At 38.8% G+C, this 23,250-nt stretch overlaps 1 protein-coding gene across 1 annotated transcript in view; it reads left to right on the forward strand.

The window, feature by feature from the left end:
- The window catches only part of RAB3C (RAB3C, member RAS oncogene family), a 289,724-nt gene that overhangs the window by 104,692 nt on the left and 161,782 nt on the right, over positions 1-23,250 (forward strand). The gene's annotated exons all lie outside the window — the stretch shown is intronic.

Consider the following 23,250-nt stretch of genomic DNA (forward strand, 5'->3'; position numbering starts at 1 on the left):
TATATATATATATATATATATATATATATATAATTTAAATGCATCCCCACACATAGACATTTGCCTCTTTATTGCAGTGTTTCATAAACTCAAAGTTTAGCTAGTACAATATTCAGTGTTTTTAAATGTTTAGAGAACACATTTGTCAAAAAACAATAAATTGATTTACCAATTTCCAGACATGTGAATATATATTTACTAGTAAGAAAATTTTGTCTTTCATGGAAAAAAAGATTAGGTTGATCTCATGTTTATGAATATATAGTTAACACAGGTAATGATAGCTTTTGCTAATAACTGAGATTTCATTTTGATGTTCAGCATGAAGTTTAGCCACCTACCACCAAGGTACGCTAAATTGAAGTGGGGAAATAGGACAGAACATGTTACATTTGTTCCTGGGTTTTGACCTGTATGCATTATTTTTACTGTAGTAAACATTGAAGTGGCTTTCCATTCAAATATAAGTAGACATAAACAAACCCCTATAGACAACCCCCTTATTTTCACCGTGTGTTTGGTGAGACTCTTCTTGGGTCACCTTTTCTGGCATTGCTTTTCCATTTCTACTCCTTTTTTTCAACTACTTTCCAGAAAATAAAGTACTCAGACAATGGTTGTGATTCTTTAAAACACCTACATTATAACCCCTTTAAACTCAAAATATAGCTTCTTAAAACCATGCAACCTATCTGGACCAGGAATTAAAATTTTAATGTAAATTGGGAATGAGCATTTTTGGTTTCAAACTGTGAGAGATAGGGAGAATGTGTCTCCCTTACTGCAAACCATCGAATTTTTCTTTTTCTATCCAAAGTTATCAAAGACCTGCAATATTGTGTTCACTGTTTTTAGTAATAGCTATTAATTCAGCTAAGCAGTCGGGCTAAGAAATTAAGGTGAATGCTGGAGACGACTACCGAGCCCCACAAAGCACTCAGGCTTTCCTCTGTTAGACTGCATGCCCTGGAGGGCAGGACATTATCACATACATTCCTGTGACCTCAGTGCACACCCCAGTGACCTGAACACAGAGGGCTCAGTAAATGTTTGCCTGATGGTGTCAATTGTAGATGAGGCACAGAGCAGGTCTCTTTGATGAGAAACCATAGGCATCTGGAGACTTCTCTGAGTGAGATCAACACCACATCTTCCCGACTAGACCATAACCTCCTTGAAAGAAGGGCCACATCTACTCATCTTTTTTTTTTTTTTAATCCCTAGAGTCAGTACGGTATATGGGAGTGGTTTATGAAAGTATTTTAAAAATTACTGGATGTACTTTAGAAGACAAAGGCCGTGTCTTTACATGTGTTTCATGTAATTCAATCTTCTGCAACTTCCAGGAAATATTAAAATCCAAAACATCCTGATTCCCCACACTTTTATGTTCTATGATGTAAGGGATAGGGAGAAGCAAAAAAAAAAAAAAAAAGTGTGTGTGTGCATGTGTATATGACGTCAATTCCATGACTGGAATGTAACTTATTCAGGGGACTTCAGAAATGGAGCATTCACTTGAAGATCTCTTGGGTAAACTTGAGATTGTTCCCTCCAACTCTCTGAGCCCCGACTTGTTTATCTGCAAAACAGGGATGATATTTATGGCACATCTCCTCCAAAGTTGGTCTAAGATCAAGTAAGATGATATATGTAATTACATGTAATGAACCACAGAGTGCTTCATACTTTGCCAGGCTAACCAATGTTAGTTCCCTCAAGCTGTCCTTGGTGGCATGATTATTAAATGTGTCACTGTATTGAGCTAATTTCCTAGCCAGTTGGAAGAGATAGGAATGTCTATACGTATATTTATGTATATTTATTGTATATATGTTATTATTTATATATTGTATTTATATAATATTATGTACAATTGTATACGTATACATACATATATGTATATACGTATACGTGTGTATATGTATAAGTTCATCATAAGAAAAACTTTACAAGAGAACACTTATGTCCCGTGGAGTATATTGTCCCGCATGGGACACTCATGACTTCCCAGACGTCAGCAGCAGCTTCTAAACTTCTCTGACCACAACTACAATAAAAAATATATTTTATATCACAATCCAATTTGCACAATACCCAGAGACACAGACTAAAAGCTCTATAAAATGACACTTATTATGTGTGATGTATGGTGATACTTCCTGTTACACCCTGTTAATTTTTAAAATGCTGTCCATGACCCACTTCACTGACTTTCTGGCCCACTGGTGGGTTGCAAGCCACAATTCGAATGCCACTGCCACATAGGCCGTCCATGCAGACTTCTTGTGCCTCCCAGATAGTCTGTTTTCTCCCAGGCCCCAGTGCACTTTAAACTATACTTCTTCTTGCAAAGCTTACATACATACCATTGTCTGTTGATGGACTCAACTCAAAGCATTACCATATTTTTAGGAAGCCTTTCTTGACTTCCTTCAAGCAGTTAGGCGGCCACACCTCTCACCACTCTATACCTCTGTGTCCCAGACTCCCATCACGTCTCTGTCATATTACTTTCCAGGTGGTGTCTCTCTCTCCCCCTCCCTCCCTCCCTGTCTCTCTTTCTCTCTCCTTCCTGCCCACATACACGTGCCACCTCCTGTTTCCCCTCCACTTCTTCTCTCTCTCCCACCTGCCCTCCTTTCCTTTTTCTCCTTTCTTTTCCTCTTAAAGGATAAAAGATACAATAGCCTTTGTAGAAAATTTGAAAATAGAGGAGAATAAACAGAAAAAATTTTTAAAGGAACCCTCCAGAGACAACTACTAATGTTTATACATTTTCAGTTAATCTTTTTTTATATCTAAGTCTGTTCACTTTCAGAAACAAAACTAGGATAATTCCATGGAATTTTGTAACCTCCTGGGAATAGACCTGATATTGACCTGGACAGTGAGAATAAGTCAGAACTAGAAATTTTTGACAAAAAAATCCAGGGCAACCTATATGTTGGGTTACACAAATACTCAGGGTGTATGGTAATGAACGGCAACATCCAAAAGGAGGAGAAATGTGAAGAACTTTTGGTGAAAGATGAAAAGTATAAGTCAGAAGTTATATGTGACAGCCACATTCGAACTCTCCTGATGAATAACACCAAATGTATTCTTTCATAATCATATTTCGGAGGGCAGGAGAAGCTTTTGTTTGGAATGACTGTGTCTTAACATCCTATTGTGGCAGTTTTTCCAGGGATTAAGCCAGGATTTGAATAAATTGCTTTACTTCTTTAAAACTACTAATTCAATCTCAAAGTCAAGTCCACAGAGCACCTACATCAGAATTTCCTGGAGGATTATACAAAGTGCAGTTTCCCACGCCCACCCCTGCCCTGTTGAATCAATCTTTAAGGATGGACCTCGGGAATTTCCAGTTTAAGTGTTGATGCATAATAAAGTTTGAGAATCACTGCCCTGAAATTTATAAAACTCTTAAAAAAAAAATCAATGTGGGGCGCCTGGGTGGCACAGCGGTTAAGTGTCTGCCTTCGTCTCAGGGCGTGATCCCGGCGTTGTGGGATCGAGCCCCACATCAGGCTCTTCTGCTATGAGCCTGCTTCTCCCTCTCCCACTCCGCCTGCTTGTGTTCCCTCTCTCGCTGGCTGTCTCTATCTCTGTCAAATAAATAAATAAAATCTTTAAAAAAAAAATCAATGTACTAAACAGCTCTGTAGAGGCCCTATAGTGTATATTAATGTAAATTCCCCTGAGAAATAAATTCCTTTAAAAAGGCTTAAACTTAGGAGTCTTTAGAATTGAAAGTGACCTTAAAATTATGTAAGTCAGTCATGTCACTCTACAAATCATGAAACTCAAGAGATGAAGTGACCTTCTCAAAGTCTCAGTGGGATTTTATGGAAGAACTGAGCCCGTTACCCAGAAAAAACCTCTGACTCCAAGTGCAAAGCCCATTCCTTTCTTCCAGGAGGGAGTGGGCTTTGCTCTAGCTGCTGGGTTACTTACTTAGAGCCACTGTTTCATCCCAGTAAATCCCATTTTAATTCTTGCTTATTTACTTTCTAATGACAAATCCTGAATCCAATTTCTTTACAAAAACCCATTTTGGTGTTTAAAGAGAAACAAGCCTGGTTTTAATGTAATTATGAAGACTCCAGAGCCATGAAATCTTTGTTAACTGCATACTGCTTGGGTTTGCATATAATTTGTGGTTCATAATTCTTTTCTTTTTTTTTTTTAAAGATTTTATTTATTTTTTTATTTGACAGAGATAGAGACAGCCAGCGAGAGAGGGAACACAAGCAGGGGGAGTGGGAGAGGAAGAAGCAGGCTCATAGCGGAAGAGCCTGATGTGGGGCTCGATCCCATAACGCCGGGATCACGCCCTGAGCCGAAGGCAGACGCTTAACCGCTGTGCCACCCAGGCGCCCCTGTGGTTCATAATTCTTAAGTTTGCCTGCTGGTCTGCTCAGATAAGGGGAAGCAGTGAGAGCTCCATATTAGAGGGCCCTGAAAGAATAAACTGCATAGATATCTCTATTTCCAGGAAAGGGGGAAAAAATTCCACTCATTTAGTGAAGTGAAAAGTAATCTAAATAGCTGAATATAATCTCAAATACAGAATTCTTGGAAGCACTGAGGATCTTATAGGAAGGATACGAAAAAACAATGCCGAATCCAAATAAGCTGAATTTGTAAGAACGGAAATTAAAATGGCCTTGGAGGATGGGGAAATAGGAGGGACGGTTAAGAGTTCAAAGTTGCAACTAGTAGATAAATGTCCTGGAGCTCTAGTGCATAGCATTATGGGCAATATACTTATTATAGACATCGTACTTGCTAAAAGACTAGATAAAAAACAAAAACAAAAAGTGCTGTGCAAATGAACTGTGCTGAATGTATCTGGTGCTGGAGCTCTATTCCATTCCAGAACTGCAGTCATAAAAAGGGGTGTGGTAAGTGGAGAAAATGACTTTTACTTTATCTGAATGATTTTGGCTGCCACGTGTTCAGAAGTCTAAAGAAGCATTAGCTCTTTTTCTAATGCTGCAACATTCATTCATTCTCTAGCTGGACATTTAGCTCCAGTTGGATTTAGAAGTGGTGATCCCATTGCCCAACACTGGAATGGCTGATTTGTTGGCCATTGACGAGCTCATCATTAACTGATACCTTAAGAAACCGATGTTAGCAAATCAGAGAGAACTGCGAGCGATTATTTGATGGAATGAGTTTTACTTCATTTGATGGTGAAACATTAGATTGAGAACCAATTTTATCAAAAGAAAAGGAGCTCATAAGTTCTTATTTTTGGTAATCACTACGAGCCTCTGCTTTTTTTCTTACTTTCATGACACTTTTCTAATCATCTGTTTATTTCTGATATTAGGTTATATGTTAGGTAGATTGATATTCAGGGAATGTCTGCTCTCAAAGTATTTTTTGCTAAACAGCTGACTAATGGAATAATTGTACATCACATAGGGTAGTTTTCAAGTTTTTATTTTGTAACTTTCCTCCTGTAGAAGGAAAACAACTTCTCACAAGTGAATTTCATCGCAGCAATTGGAGAGAATTATCTGGTCCAAATGTGAACAGATTCTTCTGTCTTATGGTTAAAAGTTTTACAGTTAGGTGGAATCACTGGAAATCTGCAAGGATCACCACTCCTTCCTTTTATGAACTCTTAAATTTTGATGATGAGTTTGACATTATCTCCTTTGGATATTTTATTTATTAGGAGAGGAGGTAAGAGGTACTTGAATTCAGAATCCAAGATAAAATAAATCTGTGTTTCAGTGAATATCAATAAAGCTAAAGAGAAGCCTTCTTTTGGAGGGAGTATAAGTCTCTTGGAGCTGGGTTCGTGGAACAGAACTGGGTGATGTCCAAACTTAACTGCTAGAAGGACTCCTTAAACAAAATGATTTGTTTGCAAGCACATTTGTCCCCCTTTCCCCACTTGTTCTCCCTCTGCCTCCCTCCCTCCATTCCTCCCTGTCTTCCTCTCTCTTTGAAGAGGGGCTCTTTGGTTCCTAACCTGATTTAACTTATTTCTGCAAAAGGAACAAGTTAAATTTTACATGTTAATGTGCTCGTGCCTGAAGTGGCCATCTTCCTATGATGGGAAGATTAGACTGCATTTGATCCAGTGTTGGCCCATCCAGTTCCTCTTGCTTTCCCATTGCTCATAGCAGCTTTGCAGTTCATTTCAACATAGGAAATACTGGGCATTACATCTTTGGTGCCTCCAATATAAAATTATGACTTTATGACTCATAATGTTTCTCTGATGGTTTGAGGGATACATGGGAAAATTTTTTAAAAATTCAAATTAACATGATTTAATCCAGCAACTACCAGGTGATCTACTAATAAGTATAAAGGGTATATCAAATATAGGAACAGAGTACCTTGTGTGTCCACCTTGTATGGTAAGCTTTACTACTCTCTTACTAATTAAGAAGAAAGATTGGTCAGTTCCAGCAATACATTGTGGGACAGTAGTCTTAGGGGAGACAGTTTGAGCACCCTCTGGAAAAGCATACTTTCCAACTATTGCCTTGGGCATCCATCCCAAATTTGTATCTTTATTTACAGATAAATGGCTAATCTCCCTCATAGAATCATTGAGCCTTATACCATAGGAAAAGCAGAAAATCAGTCATCTAAAGGAGCTATTAGAAGAGAAAGTAAATTTGTAATATAATGAGGATTTACCTATTTACAGACTGCTGGTTTTAGAACATCTCTGCTTTGGAATTTTCACTTAGGGCTAAGAAAATAAAACAGATCTAGAATCTGAGCTCCTTGTCCTTTTACAGATGTTTAGTAACTCCTCTGAGTCTTGGTCATTATAAAAAACCTGAAGCTTCCAGGGCTCACCTTTTACAGCGCAGGCACCATCTGCAGCTTTCCTCTTGGAATCTTGTCATTATAAAGCCTAACCCCTTGCAGAATGCATCACTTTTCTAATCATCCTTGACATTGCTCACCCAGCCTATGTTCAGACATGTCCGGAAATGAAAGAATCACCAGTTCACGAGGCGACTGATTCCTTTATTAGTGAGTTTCTCTATTTTAATCAAAAGCTATATAGTTACAATCATTTTTTACCATTGAGGCAAAGAACTTCATCCCTTTGCAAAAACCAGTTTGGTTAAAGGCCCAAGGAACATTCCGATCATTATTTGTTTGCTTTTCTTTCCATGACAATTTTCAATTTTTATTTGCTTGTCTTTGTTTTTTAATTGCCTTAGACATTTCATATTCAAGTAGGTCTTCTGTCAGAAAAAGTTTTTTTATTTGTTTTTGTTTAAACACCAATTGCTTTTATTTCAACCCAGCGATGTTGGATTTTATTTTTTATTATTATGTTCAATTAGCCAGCATATAGTACATCATTAGTTTTTGATGTAGCATTCAGTGATTCATTAGGTGAGTATGACACCCGGTGCTCATCACATCATGTGCCCTCCTTAATACCCCTCACCCAGTTACACCATCCCCCCACCCCCTCCCTTCTGTAACCCTCCATTTGTTTCCCAGAGTCCAGAATCTCTCATGGCTTGTCTCCCTCTCTGATTTCTTCCCATTCAGTTTTCCCTCCCTTCCCCTATGGTCCTCTGTGCTATTTCTTGTGTTCCACATATGAGTGAAACCATATGATAATTGTCTTTCTCTGCTTGACTTATTTCACTTAGCGTAATCCCCTGCAGTTCCATCCCTGTCGATGCAAATGGTGGGTATTTATCCTTTCTGATGGCTGAATAATATTCCATTGTATATATGTACGACATCTTCTTTATCCATTCATCTCTTGAAGGGCATCTTGGCCCCTTCTATAGTTTGGCTATTGTGGACAGTGCTGCTATGAACATTAGGGTGCATGTGCCCCTTCTTTTCACTACATTTTACCTTTGGGGTAAATACCTCGTAGTGCAGTTGCTGGGAAATAGGGTAGCTCTATTTTTAATGTCTTGAGGAACCTCCATACTGTTTTCTGGAGTGGCTGTACCAGCTTCCATTCCCACCAACAGTGTGAGAGGGTTCCTCTTTCTCTACATCCTTGTCGACACTTGTTTCCTGCCTTGTTAATTTTTGCCATTCTAACTGGCGTAAGGTGGTATTTCGTTGTGGTTTTGATTTGTAATTCCCTGATGGCTAGTGATATTGAACATTTTTTCATGTGTCTGTTAGCCATTTGTATGTCTTCTTTGAGGAAGTGTCTGTTCATGTCTAGCAGAAAGAGATTTTAAAGCTCAGAGATTTCCACCTGTCAATTTCAAGCAAACTGCAAGCCCATAGCGGTAGTCTCATTTCCATTTGAGAAAAAAATATCCTGTTTTACTGAGGAATGATAACTTATAAGGCATCTTTACCTCTCAGTCATTCATCATTTTATTTAAATAAGAGTGATTAACAATGGTTTGTAGTCACATCTTAGAAAAGAATGGCATCTAAGAATTAGATCTAGAATGACAATAAAATACTATATATATATGAATTTCTATAGCAACTTTAAAAATCCAAACCATAAACATGAAACATATTGTTATATAAAACATTGTGTGTAAGAAAGAAACCTAAAAAAAATAATGGAAGAGCCTCTGGGAGTTATAATAACTAACATGTATTGCTGGCTTCCTGTGTCTGAGGGCCTGTGCTAAACAATTGCCTGCGTTTGTTCATTTAATCTTCATGACAACCTTGGAGGTCATCCATCGCGATCCCCATTTTACAGTTGGGGAAACTGAGGTGTAGAGAACTTATTTTTCTAAGCTCACACAGCTAGTAAGTGATGGAGCCTGAGTGTGAACACCAGTCACCCAGCCTCCAGGTCCCTGCCCTTCCCAGTTCTGTGGTAGTAGTCCAACTATCAGGATCAGAAAGGCCACGGGTGCTTGGAGAGAGTGACAGTTCCCAGCATCCACCACCAGATCTACCAAAGGAGAGCTTCTGAGGGTGTGGCCCTATGTTCGATTGCCAACTATAATTTATAAAAAAGTCAGTTCAAAAGAATAGGTCTCCTAAAACTTCCCTGAACGTGAGGTGAGCTCCAGACATTTGTCCCCTCAAGCCAGTCCGGGCTACATCAGAATTTGTTGGTATTGGCTTCAAAAGGGAAGGAACCCTGACCCAAGTCGTCGTGTTCTTTAGCAGCTCTCAGTAGCCTTTGGGTATAAAGAATCATTCATTCGTCTTTGTGCGAAGGATGATGGAGCTGTGCAAATCCAGCCTCACTCCCTTGCTCACCCACCTTTCCTCCACATTTGTGAAATAAGTGGCCAGCTTGAGCATATAGTCAGGCAGAACAAAGAGCACACAGGGATCAGACGCTGACCTTATGAGCACAGCGGGATCATCAAGGCTGGTGTACTCCAGCCTGGGTGGTGCCCAGCTGGACTCGTTGCTGTCTTTCCTGTAGGAGAGGGATCAGTAGATGCCAGGGCATCTGCTCTCTGACTCTGCTCTCCAGCTAGTCATGCAGTAGAATCTGTTGACGTGGTAAGAAAAATACATTTGTCTGGCACACGAGCCCCAAAAGAACTTTTTGTGTTGAAAGTAAAAATGTGAATTATCGTCAGAATGCTAATGCCCTTTCAGGCTTCTCATGCCAGCAGCCGTGTTGTCAGTGAAATTTAAATGTGGGGAAAAAATGCTTTTGTGGGCTGCCAGATTGTTTGGCAAATGATTTAGGTCTATTTAGTCTATTTGTAATACAGTGATTTGGGTATCTTTTTACTATGAAAAATAAAAACTAAATGTTGCTTTATGCGCAGGTTTTATTTCCCAGAACGATAATGGTTTTCTTAGTCTTAGCTAACCTTTCTTCTTAAATTTAAGAGGTCTGAGTGGCTAACATACCACTCTTCTGGTAAGCGATGGAGCTGCAATTCGATACACATTCTTTTTCATTTGATCTGGAGACATAATGTGGTTGGTTTATTTGTAATGACTTCTAGAAATTTGCTTTTTCTGACTTAGTAGAGGATGTAACTCCTAAATAGAATTCAGCTTGAATAAATTCTGTAGATGTTATTCTATATTTAGATTAAATCAAGTTTTAGTATGAGCTTGGCCTCTCTTAGATTTTGTTCGCTTATGGTTCTGCGGTTGGATTTCATACCTTTCAAAACCAGCAGGCACAGTAACTATAGGGTTCTGGGTGCCCATGGGCCTCTCTCCCCTCCCCCCGGGGAGAGTTCACTACTCATAGCCAATCCTCAGGACCAGGTGTCTGCCTTCCTAGCTTCCCTCATCCTTGTAACCAACGGCTAGGCCCTATTTCCACTCCGCAGTCACTCCACTCCTGTCTTGAGTGAAGATTTATTTAAAAAAAAACAAAACAAACAAAAAAAAAAAACAAGAAAGAAAGAAAGAGCCACTTCCCATGCTCTACTAGAAAGACTTTTGTATCTTCCTATATGTAGGAATTCACTCTGCAGACTCCTGAGACTTAATAAAGGCTCCTTGAATTTTTTTCCATGGGCACGTCTCTCATTAGCCTTATCATCATCCTTAGAGCTGGCCTCTGACCTCTGTCTCTGATTTCCATGCCTCCAATTGTGGAACCGAACGTCAGCCTCTGCTCCACATTGGTGTCTGATCACAACTGAACAGAAAAAAGAAAATTGCTTAAATAGCAATCGAAGCCATCTTTTGACGGTTTCAACATAACTGGAAAATGTAGGCAAACAGCCCGGGGTTGTCATCTACTTCGTGATCCTGATCTTGAGGCTGTATTTGCAATTACCCTTGTTTGGTTTTAGCCTGGCTCCTTTGTGCCTTATAAAATTTAATGCTATGTAATTACATACAGAATTGTGACGCCCGTCTCATGGGGTCATGTGTGAAATCGCCCCATGCTGTACGAGGCCGGGGTTTGAATGTCCCTGCTTCCCAAATGCCAGGCGATGGGATTCATATTTTCTGCTGACTCAACAACTTGTGAAACAACAGTCGGCAACTCAGAATTGTCTTTGATGTTTAGACATTCCATTTGGATGGCCTATCATCTCATTATATTTTAAAAATTACTCAAGATGAAGGTTATTCGTAAATAGAGAAATATATTAGCCCTACTTCTAAAATAGAAATGTATGCCATTGTTAGCAGTGGTGCTGTTTCTGGTCAAGAAGGCTTTCCACAGTAAACACCCCTTCCCTGATATCTCTTTTCCCTGGCTTTCTGGTGCGCCCCTGAGGACAGACAATTATTTTATCCCCTCGTCCCCCTTGTGCGTTACACAGCCAGCTGCCTGCTGCGAGCTTTCTCAGACCTGCCTATACGGAGCCCGGAATGAGACGCCACAGCGACTTCTGTTTCTGTAGCATCTGGGTTCTACATTTTCATTTCCCTTTGTCTCCTGTGTCTTTTAGAGACTTCATTCATCAGACATAATACTTATTATTAAATGGTTCTTATCAACTACAGTGAGCAATACTTGCGATGTGGGACTCCGGGCTTTAACCTTGAAACACTGTCGTGATTCATGAGGCCTTTTTTGTCTCAATGACAGTCAAAACAATTACAGAAATAAGAATATGTGGAGGACACTCAAGAAATTAATAAGCATAATCAAGTAATAGTCATGATAGAGATTTAATTGTGTATTTCATCTTTGAAATCTGTTCCCTTTTTATGTATGGGGGCACGGAGAGAGAAACAGAGGGCATGTAGATTCTGTGAGATTCTGAAGGACACACATCTTTATTTCCGCTCCTTCCCTGAGGGTGGGATAAGTAAGGAATCAGTAGAAACTGAGCAGTCCATTTGCATCTTAACAGACAACTTCTCTTGGGATTTGACATGCTGGCTTCAATTCTTTGCTATCCGTGTAACACGATCAATAACGTTTTAGAGCTCACATAGTACTTTTTCATTTGCAGCTTTCAATTCAACTCAGTATTAGGTATTGATTTCATTTTGGAAATCATGAAACTGATGCTCAGAGAGGTTAGGTGGTATTTCTAAAGACACACAGTATGTATCTCAGAACCAGAGTAGGAACCCCAGATGTTCTACCACCAAAGCCCTGGCTCTCTCCTCCACGCATTGCAGCTCCTGGGAGAAAAGCAAAAAAGAGGTCCCATTAACTGAACACCTAGTATGTGCGAGAAGCCTTTAGATATGTTAATTTTTTAAAACCTTACAACAACCTGGTGAGGGTAGATCACATTATCTTTATTTTAGCTTGAAAGCGAAAATTCCGAGGAGTTTAACTTCCCCATCCAGCTAGTACCTGGTACATAGGTTACATTTCTCTCTTCCATTTTGGACTGTGCATCCTACTCTAGAAGAAATCAGAATCTGTTCTGTTTTTTCCTCCCAGATACTATAGTTCAAAGGGGAAGAGAGAATTCTGTCCATTTGCGGCCCCCGGCAAATTTTCAGATGCGGAAGAAAAACCTTCTGCGTACTTAAAGATAAATATTGTTTTAGTCCCGCAGGGGAGAAGTGGAAGAGAAGTTTCCAAAGGATAGCCTCGGTTTCAGTCTCTTCACTCCCTCCTTTATTTCCATGTGCTCCCCATCATTCTGACTGAGGTGTGTCTGCTCACCACCTCCTCTCAGCCCCTCAAAACCTACCCATGACTGTGGAGCCTGCCTTAGCTTTTCCTGGAGCTTTTCCAGCTCACTTCAGTCTGCCCCTTCTTTGATTCCTCCCGCACACACCGCTCACATCCCACAGGAAACTCTTCAAACAACAGCCAGGTTCTCAGATGGCTTTACGAGCTTCATTTTGCCAGTTTATGGGAAATACAAATTATTTCATTTAGAGATTGCATCTCTTCGATGCTTTCTCTGTATTTTTTTTTTTTTCAGTGCCCAGCACAATGTTAGGAATATAGATTTCCATTGTTTGGTTAGTTTTTAACAAGAAGTTAACCCAGACAGAATACTGATTACTTAAAACAACCTGACTTTTTCCTTGTATAAATTTTGAGCGCAAACATCAATTTTACTTAGGCACTAAATTGCTGGAGCTAAGTGAAGGATTCATTTCAGTCTTGGTTAAGAGAGTCGAGAAGAATAAAAAGGAATAGCCATTTGATAGGATATTTTTATTTCTTTTTGAAGTTCCTTTGAGCATGAAAACACAAGACTAAAAGGACAGGGGCCCCAGTCCTCAGCGGCTGCACGGCAATGCAGACAGAATTTGTAACCATCCTCTTTAATTTTTCAAAAGAAAATTGGAAATCTTTGAGTTTCCTTCTTCAGCTTGCCTTTGCAAGCTCCCCTTGGCCGCTCACCTCTTAAAGGCGTTGCATAGCCTCTGATCTTCATCCCCTCTCATCTTCCCACACCATCCTCCCTTCATCAGTTCAAAGTCATCCTATAAATATCCCCACTCTCCTAGGAGACTTTGACCACATTCCTGTGTCCGAGAACCACATTCCCATCATTGTCACACTGATATCTCACACTGAACTTGTACAAAACACTAAAGTCAATGTAATTCTCTCATGTACCACCAGCATTTTTCATCTTTTAATGACAACATCAAAACTCACAAATTTTACCAAACAAAATCTCCTGCTTACCCACTGTCCCCTCTCACCCTTTGTTACTTCCCTAACATACTTTTAAAGAAATATAATTAGACAAGAAATTGTCTTTCCATACACCTAGGTCAAGGCAAAAGAAAAAAAAATCACCTAGGGTAATTTTTAGTTCCCGTATTTTTATTCTTATTACGAATCAGAGCTTTCTCTACCCTGTAGGAGAAAATGTCATCAGTCTGGGATGCAGGCCTCTAGTATTTTCAGGAAGGAAAGAAGGTGCATACAGAATTTAGTCTATAAAGATGAAATATATTTTTGTTGAAAAGAAAAAGTATAATTTAAGAGAGCATCATATTGGAAGTCAGGAAATCTGGGTTCTGGTTGCGTATCTGGCCCTTATAAGCTGTGTGAACTTGATTATCTCACTGGCTTTCATTTCCACATTTGTAAACAAGAAACTAAAATTTCTAGGTCTGTTTCAGCTCTGAAGTCACAGAATGTTTGTAAATACCTTTTTCCCTCTTGCAGGATTTTTGATCTAGTGTATCAGAACTGTTTTACTGGAGAACTTTGGCCCATTGATATTTACCCTGATTACCACTGTATTTGCATCTTATTTTATGATTTTGGCTTGACCGTCCTATGATTCTTTATTTCTTTTTTTTTTAAATTTTTTATAATAATATTTTTTATTATGTTAGTCACCATACAGTACATCCCTGGTTTCTGATGTAAAGTTCAATGATTCATTAGTTGCGTATAACACCCAGTGCACCATGCAATACGTGCCCTCCTTACTACCCATCACCAGTCTATCCCATTCCCCCACCCCCCTCCCCTCTGAAGCCCTCAGTTTGTTTCTCAGAGTCCAATAGTCTCTCATGCTTCATTCCCCCTTCTGATTACCCCCCCTTTCTTTATCCCTTTCTTCTCCTACCGATCTTCCTAGTCCTTATGTTCCTATGATTCTTTCTATTCATTTCCTGCTCTCTCTTGGATTGGTTGAGTGCTTTTATTTTTTTCCAATTTCATTCTTTCCTTCATTAGTTTGAACATATATCTGTTATATATAAAGTAATTATTAAAACCCCACAATTTATATTTAAAATAAAAATTTATTATCTTTATTTCCCCAAACTCAGATACTTAGAGTAATTTATCAGCCACTGCTTCCCACTCCACATAACAGTGTTGTGTACTTTTCCATATTTAATACGTCTTGACTTTTTACACCCTAAATTGGAGAACCATGCCTTAGAAGAGCAGGTTTAAAGAGATAAGGGCTTGTCATCTGTAATCATTGTTCCAGATGGGACAACTGGGATGAGAACCAAAACTTAAACCCTTGGATATGGCAGTCAGAATGTCATTGATCACGTTAGCACAAACAATTTCAGTGCAGCGTTGGGACCAGGTGCAGCCACCTGTGGTTGAAGAATGAGTGGTGTTTGACAAAGATCAAAAGCACATAGATGGAACAGGTGTTAAATAGCCAAGTGATAACATCAAACATTGAGCCAGACTGAAAAAAAAAAATCTAAATCATCCAATATTCAACCTAATATTCGGAAGAAGGACTAGACTCTATGCGAAAAGCTTGGCTTTGTATGACTGCTGTCATTTCCCCCTGTTCTGACTCAGAACTGGTGCCTAACCTCCTTCTTTCTCAATTCGGTCATCTGTAAAATGGTCTACTCCCTCAGAATAGTTACATGAAATGATAGAGGTGAGTGTACTGTGAAATGTGTGAAGTCTTGCTCAAGCCTATACTCTGCACGTTGTCACTGTTACATTTCACTGGCGGTTAGTCTGGTGAAAAGCCTAACTCCATCGTTGCTAAATATCACACATTAGTATTATTTCTATCTAAATCCTATTTCATCATACTCTGCCCAGTGTCCTATGTCCATCCTCAAGGCACAACTTGAACAGATCCCATTTCCAGTCATTTGTTTCTTATTAAAAAAAAGAGAGAGAGAGAGAGAGAGAAGAAAAAAGCTCAGGTGGAGCACAGGTTTTTAGAGCAGCGGAACTACTCTGTATCATACTATACTGGGGGGTACATGTCACTATACATTTGTCCAGACCCATAGAATGTACAGCACCGAAAGTGAGCCCTAATGTAAACTATGGGCTTTGAGTGGTAATGATGTGTCATTGTAGGTTCATCAGTTGCAACCAAGGTACCCCGCTGGTAGGGAATGTTGATAATGGGGGAGATTATGCATGAGGCTATGCAGAGGGTATATGGGAAATCTCTACATTTTCCATTCGATTTTACAATGAACCTTAAACTACTCAAACAAAAATAAAGCCTGGGGCACCTGGGTGGCTCAGTCAGTTGAGCTTGTTACTCTTGATTTCCACTCAGGTCTTGCTTGAGCCCCATGCTCAGCGAGAAATCTGCTTGTCTGTCTCTCTTTCCCTCTGCTTCTCCCCCAGCATGCACTCTCTCTCTCTCTCTCTCTCTAAATAAATAAATAAATAAATAAATAAATAAATAAATAAAATCTTCAAAAATAAAGCCTATTAAAAAAAAAGCTCAATATTGTTGAGCCTAGAGCTCAGTTTAAAATGCGCTTGTCATATCTAATTTAATACTCATATTCTTCCCTTATTATAAATCTGGTTATATTCGTAGGGACTGGTGCTGTAATAGGAAGAGGGGTTTGATCCACTCTTTCACCCTTTCTGTCCTTCCTTTTTCTAGTTCTTGCTTTTCCTGTATCAGAGATGGAAGGAGAGCTGGGAGGTTAAGAGAGGGCAGATGACTTTACCTAACTGGACATGAATTAGAATTCTCTCTTGACTTCTCCAGCTGAGCCTGTCCTAATGTTCACATCTTTTGTTTGACATACGGCTGAATGCTGGTTCCTTTATGTGGGATGTTCAGAGAGCCCTGCAGTCCTGTCCTGCTGCACAGTGCTACGGCATGGAAGCCTTGCTCACATTCCTTCCCTTTTAACATTCCTTCAACTCCCTCCTTTCCCTATTAGTACATCACTAGACTCCCAGACCTCATCCAGGAGATGGCCCTCTCACAGAGTGGGTTAATGGCCAGATGTCTCAAGCACAGCTACCTGCTCTGGTGTTTATTTGTCCATGGGAAACTCACAAAACCTAGCCATGCTAACCAGTGGGAAATCAGACCTTTCTTCTGCCCCCTGTCCACCCTGCCATTTCTCTCCAGGTCTTACACACCCCTGCACAAGCTCCGATCAGTACTCCCACTGCCTATGCAGACATTCATCCTACCCAGTCCTATAGGCATGTGGCTTTTGTGAATGAAGGTTCCATCCCTTTGTAAGGAGTCTAGTTTGAGTCTTAGTTGCCAATTTTAGGGCAACAATACGATTCCCACTCAAAAGCCTATTATCCTTTGATCACTGTAAGCATTTTGAATTGCATTCTGTGAAGAAAAACAATCACCATCCTTGACTGAAAGCTCCGAGCTTGCCTACATTTAAGTATTTATGCCTTGGGTTTTGACAAAATTGAGCATAATCAAAATCCCAGTGGGAAGAAGTATGTCAAAGAGATTAATTAAAAAGAAATAAAAAATGGCATCTTTCTCTGCCTTTGTGTTAATCATTCTTAGAGAACAAGTTCTTAAATAAAATGAGTAAAGATGCCTTTTACACAGCTTTGATTGTGAGTTTAATTTAGGTCCTGAACCGGTTCGCCAGAGCATTTAGTGTTTACTGAAGAGTGTCTCAACTTTCATGAGGAGAAACATACAGTTGGTTGATATGTTAGGGTCTCACTGACGGTGGAGTCAAAGGCCACCTATAAAAGAGCTATATGTGACGCTTCCTGTCTTCCAGGGAAGATGAATTGCCATGGTAACAGTGCCAAGAAATAATAGGTCAAGTTTTATCCTCTGCCTCAGGCTTTTTTTATTATGTTTTACTTAGAAGTGGATGCCATTATAAAATGAAGGTTTGGGTATTTCAAAGATAAACATCATGACAAGAAAATCTGATCAATAAACTCGTGCTAAGAAGGAAGGTTAAAGGACAGTTGGTAGGAAGGATATCTGAATTGATGGAAGAACTGTTTAGAAGCCAGTTTCTTAGTACTCTTCTAAAACGTGGGCTTGACTTACAGATGCTTGTGTAAGTGTATGTAAATGAAACAAAGGGACTGTTTGTTCAAGATCAGTAGAGAAAAGTGGTTTGTCAATTTGATTTTAATAGAAGATTAACTGCTGTTAGGAAAAAAGTTCTTACTTCATTCCAAAAATAAATATGCAGCAAGAGAGCATAAAATATTTAGGCTTCTTGTTTTGCTTACTATATTTATGACTATATGCAATGCTGCTTTATGTCTGCCTATTTATAAAAGTGAAAAAATAAATACAACTTGAGGGAAAGTACCCTCATACAAAAGAAATGATGTGTAATTATCACCGTTTTGTTGTTTCTGTTGATCTGGAGGGTCGTATCTCAGTGTACACCATGACTTGGTATCTTTCTATAATAGCATGTCAATCATTTAGGGGTCAAATACCAACATGAAGCAATATATAATTTTTGTCATTTCAAGCAACGTTGTTCTTTCCTTCTAATTACCATACATGTATGTGTGTGTAAATATATAAAGATCTACTTTTTAAAATCCCAGTGGTATATCAACTCACCTTTCTGTGAACAGAATTAATTCTACATACATGGCGTATAGTAATGCACTTTAGCATCACGTCCTTCACGAATTTACACAGTGAGACTATGTTAGACTTCGCCATAAGGCTACCTTTAACTTCTGATATTTTCTTTCCTGTAAAGTAGTCAATGAGTGTGTGGGTAGCTGTGAAATTTATATTGCTTCTGCCGTGATCATGAAGATTCCTGACTGTGGTCAGGGACTGTTAGCTTCCCAGTGCTCAGTAATGATGTACCACAGACTGAGTGACTTAAAACAACAGAAATGCATTGTCTCGCAGTTCTGGAGACTAGAAGACCTAAATAAAGGTGTTGTCAGGGCCCTGTTCCCTCTCAGATTCTAGCAAAGAATTCATTTCATCCTTCTCTCCTCAACTCTGGTGGTTGCCAGCAATCCTTGGCTTCCTTGGCTCTTTGGTGTATTGCTCCAATCTCTGCCTCTGCCTTCGTGTGACCTTCCCTGTGTGCTCTGGGTCTCTGTTTCCTCTTCTTCAGATGATACTAGTCATAGGATTAAAGTCCACCCTACCCCAGTATGAACTCATATTAACTTGATTACACCTACAAAGACCCAATTTCCAAATAAGGTCACATTCACAAATTCTGGGGGTTGGGATGTCAACATATCTTTTGGAGAGAATGCAATATAGACCATTCAGTGGCTATGAATCGGAGAACCTCACCACTGAGCAGGTGGCCTTGATTACAATTTTAAATCACTGGGCTGTCTAGGTCTTTAGAAATGATATTTTCATGATTTTACCTAATTTTTTGTCATGTAGGGAATATGATATTCTGCTTCATCAAATGCTTTTAATGTGTAGTATTTTCAAGTATGCAAAAATACGTCTCCAATAGAGTATAAATTTAATCTAAACTGGTCACAGTCCCTAACTGGTAATAGGTATTCACCAAATGTTTACAGAAAGAATGAACAAATGAATGAATGAATCAATCAGCAGTCATATTAAACTATATTAAGCATAGTTTAATCTTCATGTGATGATTCAAAATAATTCCTACAAGTAACCAGTAGCAAAGTACGAAAGATTACTACTTGTGTGGATGCTTAATGGTTGAGTGTTTGTTCTATTTCATCTTTGGTCTATTTGGAAATTCAATAACATGTGTTTTATGTTTTATGTTGCAGGATCCTCATCTTGCATTTCTGTTGAAAATCTTTTTGAGTTATCACATATTATTTCCCTTAGTTTAATTAAATTACTTTTGTTGATGAGTTAACATTAATGTGTTTGATTTAGTTTCTTCACATATAAAATTACCTACTTTATCATGTACTAGGATTATCTATCCTTCAATCTATTTTTCTCTGTTTAGACATTCAATAAATGTATTTTGATTGTGGTGATATTGTTTGACTTATGTCCCTTTACTAATGTGTACTTTCATTTTCCCTTTAATCCAATACAGAAAGAAGTCACCACCAAAACAAAAATGAAATTACAATGTAACTCAGACCTTACATACCAAGGCTGTTCCCTCTATCTTAAAACTGCATGTTATCTCTGCATGATTTCTGAAGAGTTTGGGAATGTAGTATATACAGTTAAAAAAAATATAGCCTATTTCATCGGGAAAAAAATTAAGGCAAAAACAAAGACAGAAATGCTAAAATTCAAACTGAAAATGTTCTGTGCTACTACTTATCAAGCTGCTGATGTTTTGCATTTTACAGTTCTTTTCTTGACATATACTCAAGTATTTGCTAATCGAACCTATCATTAAAGCCAAAAATTCCTCTTAAAAACATGAATAGAAATGGGGCACCTGGGTGACTCAGTTGGTTAAGCACCCCACTCTTGATTTCGGCTCAGGTCATGATCTCAGGATCGTGAGATTGAGCCTTGTGTCGGGCTCCACACTCAGCCAGGAGTCTGCCCTAGGATTCTCTCCCTTTCCCTCTGCCTCTCCATGCCCACTGCCCTCCCCCCCGCCCCAAGCACCGCCACTCGGATGCATGTGCTCGCTCTAAACAAACAAACATGAGTGAGAAATTAAAATATTTAAGCCAACTAAAATGATTTTATTTTTCTTAAAAGAGAGTAAAATGACAACTGACTTTCATGGAAGAAAGTTTACATTCTTAATCATATTTTTATCCCTCATTTTCTCTGCAAGAGATTTCCAGTTGTGTTTTTCAATTATAGGAAGCCTACATTTATAGAAAATCAGCAGGTATGCCCAGTTATCAGAATTAACTGAGCAGAGGAATGGTGCAAAACCAAAGTATGGAGCCATTTTTCTGAGCACATTGAGAAGAGATACCATTTTAGCCAGTTACCTTCTGAGACTGCTCACATTTAATTACGTTAGTGGCACTTGACGTTATAAAATGTTCCTTTCTTTCAGATAGAACCTTCTATCACCATTAGTAAATGTCAAATGTAATGAAGTGTTTTTCTGACTTCTTTTTCTTCCTGATACCATGGGAGAGAACATGCTAATGAGTTTGTAATGGTGAAATTGTTTTCAGGACTCAAAACCAATGAAGTGCCAGCTTGGTGTTTGGTTTATTAGCTTAGTTTTACTCTTTGTTGTTGTCTTTGCATTTGGGAAGGAAAACTACTCTGTTTTTCCTAATACACTACCCCTATTTGGTACAATTTCTTGTACTGAGAACTTGCAGGTGACAACTACCTCCAATTAGATTGTGTTCCTGGGTTCATATCAGAATGGTGTGGAAGGTCCTGATCCTTGCTGTGACTTAAGTGCTTTCTGAAAGCTTCTATTTTTTTTTCTTGAAAGCCAGTTTTTGTCCCCCTCTGTCTGCTTTTAAATTTTGATAATGGCTATCCAACCGTGTGGTTTCCTGTAACATATCAATCATAAGATAATGGGGCCTTGATTTCTGCTCTCGCAAAGATTAAATACCCTCACAGACTGGAATGAATGTTTTATAATACTAGAACTGGTTTCTTTACTGTCAAAATAAAATTAACATCTTATGAAAAGGGAAGCCATCACTGGAAGAGGTCAAGAAGAAAGAGATGTCACAGTTTTCCAACACACCATTATTCAGTGTCTGTGTTGAAGACATGCCTGACAGGAAGGGTCAGGGTCACCTTTTAGCAGTGCCTCGGGTGTGTTGGCTGTTTTCTCCTAGTGAAAAATCAGGGGAAAGCGTTCTGTTATATAGAGAAGGCAGCAGGAATGGGGCCCCCAACCTGTGAGAAGACTACTCAGTCAATGCTAAAAAGCTTTTTTTCCTTCAGATTTTTATCTCTCTTAATTTTTACATATTTTTCATGACTTAAATTTTTTTTCTTTATTGGAGTATAGTTGACACACAATGTTAGTTCCAGGTGTGCAACATAGTGATTGAGCAAGTCTATGTGTGAGGCTGTGCTCACTGCAAGTGGAACTACCCTCTGTCACCACATGACCCTATCACAGTATTGTTGACAAGATAGCCATTTACAGTTACTTCACAATAAGGAGAAAAAAAAAAAGTAATTTTATAGATAATGTATTCTGGAAAATAGTCACCCAAGACAAAAGTAGATGTTTTAAAATAAAATGACTAGTTATAAGATGTTTTGTTCCCCAAACAGCTGAAAGATATTACACAATTTCTGATTATACCATGCTTTGTAAACACAGTCTTTGGGAATTTGGTTCTCTAAATTTCTTCTTTATTTCACAGTTGGGTATGCTGTTAATTGAATGAAATCCAGTGAATATCTAAGAATATCCACATAAGCTTAGGACTGGCTTCTTTCTGCCTAATAAATTTGATTATTTTCCCAATTATATGCAGTTTATGATATTCACATGTATTTTCGACATCTACATTTTCATATATATAAAATACTAAGCAAAGTACAATAAAACATTCAAATAATGTCCAGGAAACTTCAATTAGGTGAGCAAGTAACTCTGCAACATTATTGTGCTTGAGATTCAACTCTTTTTACACGTTAATTAGCTTTTTATGTGCCTCTATATAAATAACTTTCGAATAAGATTATTTAACATCTTTCTTAATGATTTCTAGCACCACTTGACATATTAAAGATCATAACCTTTGGTCTCTCTGGTACAATGCAAATATATTTCCCACGTTATTTGATTATGTATCCTTTTAATTTTATTTATACCTTTTTTTATATTCAAGGAATTGTCAAATTTTCATATGGTAAAATCTGTACTTTCCTTTTTGTTTTCTGCCAATGGTGATATGTTCTGAAAGATCTTTACCACAGATTTTGCTCTATTTTTGCAATTTTGGGTACCATAATTTGTTTCCATCCTATCTTTGGAACCTTATATCACCACATAAATAAATATCTTCTTCTACTCAGGCCCATCTCATCCCTGGTCCTATTGCAGCTTTCATGAAAAGTCACACCCTTAACTAATTCTCAACTTCCTCTTCTTACTGTTCTCCTGGAATCATTTGCTGATTTCCTCAGGCTCCTTTGATCACCCTACTCTGAAATTGCAAGGGACAAAATAAAATATACCACACGGATTAGGAGAAAATTTAAGCAATCTCAAGTTTCTTACGGGTTAGTCTATGGTGGAGTGTAAGCATCCAAGCTGGAGAATACCTGTGGGTGAGGAATAGCGTAGCCAACAGGAGCCCATCCCAAGAGTGAGACCCAGGAGATATTAGTTTCCTTCTGATGATAAGGAACCTATTCTTGTGTCATCAACACATTAGCTTCCCCTCCAAGGGCTATTAAATCTTAGGGGAAACTGGGATGTATTCCATGTGCAAAGGAGGCATCTCTGGGAGAAGAGCAGAAAGAGGATCCAGACTAAAGTCAGAAGGAGGTAACATTTCTGTCCAAAGCGCTCAGCATCTAGAGTACCAGGAAAGAGAAATCAGAGCCTGATCTCCAGGGAAAGTGGTGAAGGGGAAAACCGAGCAGCATGGTGTTGTAAGCCATAGCCCAGATCCTGTGAGGACAAAGAGTGAGTTGAACTGAGGAATAGTTTCTTAAGCTACACTAAACACTATACGTGACATGCGCAGGTGACTTTAGCGATGTGTCCACCATATTCCCAGGTTTCACTATTGCATGCCATCTCTTCGGCGGGCCCTGAGCCTCTGTATTTAGTACCTCCTCTCTTTTGCTAGCTTTGCCTCCCTAACCTTTAGGA

This window comes from Ailuropoda melanoleuca, chromosome 3 (assembly GCF_002007445.2).
Source record: "Ailuropoda melanoleuca isolate Jingjing chromosome 3, ASM200744v2, whole genome shotgun sequence".
NCBI classification, from domain to species: domain Eukaryota; kingdom Metazoa; phylum Chordata; class Mammalia; order Carnivora; family Ursidae; genus Ailuropoda; species Ailuropoda melanoleuca.